This window comes from Leptonychotes weddellii, chromosome 5 (assembly GCF_054177405.1).
Source record: "Leptonychotes weddellii isolate Sample4059 chromosome 5, ASM5417740v2, whole genome shotgun sequence".
In the NCBI taxonomy this organism is placed as follows: domain Eukaryota; kingdom Metazoa; phylum Chordata; class Mammalia; order Carnivora; family Phocidae; genus Leptonychotes; species Leptonychotes weddellii.
The window spans coordinates 100,884,640-100,888,580 of NC_138373.1; positions in this window are offsets into that span (position 1 = coordinate 100,884,640).

A 3,941-nucleotide genomic window follows, 5' to 3' on the forward strand; every position below is an offset into this window, starting at 1 on the left:
GTAGAAATCCTACAATTATCTTCTATTGTTTTATTCATGTTTAATTATTTTAATCGTTACTAGTTAGAATGTATTTCTCTTTTGCAGTGATAATTTAAAGTTAAAAGATCTTTCCACAGTGCAGGGCCATTTTAATTGTTACAGGCAAATGACAAAATTCTGAAGACTAATCAGTTCTTGGGCTAAGTGGAGGGTAAAAGACATCAAAATGCAGTGAAAGAACTAAAGGTAATCACCAGTAACTGCATTATTAAATACTAATGAAAGACTTTTCATTAAACAATTTTTTTCAGTATTTTACTGCAATAGCATTAAATTAACTGTTTCATTAAAATAGCATATGATGGGGTGCCTAGGTGTCTCAGTTGGTTAAGCGACTGCCTTAGGCTCAGGTCATGATCCCGGGGTCCTGGGATCGAGTCCCACATCAGGCTCCCCCTGCTCTGTGGAAAACCTGCATCTCCCTCTCCCTCTGCCTGCCACTCCACCTGCTTGTGCTCTCTCTCTCTCTGTCAAATAAATAAACAAAATCTTTAAAAAAATAACATATGGTAGGGGCACCCGGGTGGCTCAGTCAGTTAAATGTCTGCTTCGGCTCAGGTCATGATCTCCTGGTCCTCGGATCAAGCCCTGGGTAGGGCTCCCAGCTCAGCAGGGAATCTGCTTCTTTCTCTCCCTCTGCCCCTCCTCCTGCTTGTGCTCTCTCTCTCTCAAATAAATAAATAAAATCTTTTGAAAAATTAAAATAGCACAGGGTAGATAAAAAGAGTCAATTGTTGAAAAATAAATGACAGTGATTCAAATGATAATCCATTATGCTCAGAATCAAATGGATAAAATTGGCCAAACATAAAGCAAACAGAGCTTTGTATTACTAAGCCAAACTTAGATAATATTGTAACAGCAAATGATAGTATCTATCCCATTAACATAGTTAATTTCAGTTTTTATAACTTTTTTAATATTGTGCATGTTTAATTCATAAGTTTGGTTTGGTTTCACAGTATATTATATGCCATAAAGGTAAGGAAGTTACATCTTGTTTGAAAATACTTTTTAATGTTAAAATAATGTAAGAGAATATTGATAATATTAAAAGTTTTTTTTAATTTAAAAGGATATATACACTTTTTGAGTTAGAGAAGCAATGCCATATAAGTGTGTGTGTGTGTGTTGTGTGTGAGATAACTACTTGTGAAATAATAAATATATATATATTGGTTTCTGCTCCTTGTTCCTGCTAGTATTTGGTCTTTGACCCCAGTTACTGACACAGAGCTCCTAAATCTTTGTAATTTCTTGAGTGATAAGAGCATGTGACACAGAGCTCCTAAGTCCCTTACGATGTCCTGAATGATAAACACATCTACTCTTGGTGGGCTCCTGGATGGGGGCTGGTCACTAGAAAAACCCAGCCGTGATTAGAGACTTGGAGCCTTCAATCCTACCCCTCATCCTCTGGAGAGGGGAGAGGGGCTGGAAAACAAATGAATGGATCATGTCTATGTGATGAAGCTTTCATAAAAATCCCTAATGTATGGGGTTTGGAGAGCTTCCAGGTTATCAAGCTTGTGGAGATGCCGGGAGTGTGGCCCCCAGAATGGACATGGAAGCTCAGTAACTCTTCTCACATATTTTGCCCTATGCATCTCTTCCATCTGCCTCTTCCTGAGTTGTGTTCCTTTATAATAAACTGGTAATCTAGTCAGTAAATTGTTTTTCTTGAGCTCTCTGAGCTGCTCTCGCAAATTATCAAACACAAGGAGGGGATTGTGGGAACCTCTGATTTATAGCTGCTTTGTCAAAAGCACAGGTAACAACTGGACTTGTGATTGGTGTCTGAAGTTGTGGAAGGGGGGCAGGGCAGTCTTGTGGGACTAAGCCTTTAACCTCCAAAGTCTGTGCTAACCCCAGTGTCAAAATTGAATTGAATTATACACCCAGCTGGTGGCAGAGAATTGGTCAGTGTGGGAAAAAAACTCACGCATCTGGCTATGGAAGTGTTGTATGAGAGTAAAAGAAAACACAGTGTGTTTTTCCAGCATATATTTACTTGTCAATATATAACAAATATCACAAATATGTGGTATGTGCATCATAATTTTCATTATTATATATTCTCTTTGCCAGTAATAATCACTTAAAGGATATAATAGGAAAAGAGATTTCATTTACATTATCTGTAAAAAAAAAAAAAATAACAGACTAATCCTGAAGAAGAAACATAATCAGTATGAAGAAAAATCACCTGTTTCCCAAGTAGAAAATCTCAGTGAATAAAGATTTCATTTTTCTAGATCAGAATCCTGAATATTGCAAAATATCCATTCTACCCAGTTACTGGCATCAGTGGTATTGTTTAGGGCCATTTCAGTATTTCCTATGCAAGTGCTCTTGGCAGTTTATGGAAATGAGAAGACAAGCTTAAAGAACCAAGAAATACCCCTGGGGTTTCCCATAAATAAAGGCAGGTTATAAGGGAGGGAACAAACATCCAACAGTAGCTGATGAAAGTGAGCCTCCTTCCCCCAGATACTTTTGGTTATGACTCCATCTTTCAAGCCCTGGGATGGCCAGAAGCAGTAAGGATGGCACATTAATACAGTTTGACCTGGTGAATCTACTTCTGCGTATCTTTCCTAATGAAACACCTGAACATGAAGACCAGTGTTTAGGCACAAAGACATTGGTTACAATATTATTTGTAATAGAAAAACCTGACAAAAATTCTAATTGCTCCATAATTATGAAATAGTTCATATTAACCCAAATAAAGTGAAATCAGATTTTTGCTTTTCCTTCATTCATCAGATTTAATAGGTCACCAAGTTTCTTAATTCTACTTTCTAAATATATCTCAGGTGTTAGCTTCTTAAAGATGAAGTTCTAGGGAAATAAGATATTCTAAATGAGACATGTGGCGGGTTATACTCTTTACTAAGACCCTTTTTCTCTGAAGGAATCAGACAGTTTGCTACTTCCAAAATAAACCAGGAGCTTACTCCAAAGGATATATTTATATTTTTGAAACAATTAGTATGAGCATCATAACTCAATATAATGCAGTTATTGACTTTTATAGTTTATTGAAATGTTTTTTTGAAAACAAGGTTCTGATATATCTTAATAAAGCATAAAATACTCAAGATGTTGATGACAAGTTTGGAAGTTAGGAGAGGCCTGGGTCAGAAACTGGGTTGGCCTGGTGGGCATGGAAGGTATCAAGATCTCTTGACTGAAGAGGTGACTTCTACTTCTGACCAGTATAGATGATTGTCTCAAAGTATTCTTTGCTTGAATAATTAACATACTGAACTACAAAAAATTAATGGGTTACCAAGATGACATTTTTGGCTCTTCAGAGCTCACAAATGAAGTGAAAGAAGAAATCCTAGGAGTTAAGCAAGTACCTAACCAGCTTGATACAGAGGGCAAGAGATAAAACCTAGAGACCAGCTAGGCTAGGGAGTCTAATAGGAGAATCCTAATAGAAATAATTCCAATAAGAGAACTCTAATAGTGAATTTGACACACATTCATTGGAATAAATCCCAGAAGCAGCATAGCCTAGTAGTGTGAGCATGGACTCTGTACACAAACTACCTGGGTTTAAATCCCAGCTCTCCCACTGACTTTGGGAAAGTCACTTTCCTCTCAGTGCATCATTTTCTAAGTCTGTAAAATGAGGGAAATAATAGTATCTATCTCTCTAGTGTTGTTCAGAGCATTAAATTAGTTAATATATATAAAGTTCTTATAATGCCTGGTACATAGCAAGAATTACATAATTGTTAGAAATAAGGTGTTACAATCTCAGTGTAAGCATAGATAAGAAATAATGCCCCATCAGGGAAATCCAAATCAAAACCTCGATGAGATACCACCTCACACCAGTCAGAATGGCTAAAATTAACAAGTCAGGAAATGACAGATGTTGGCGG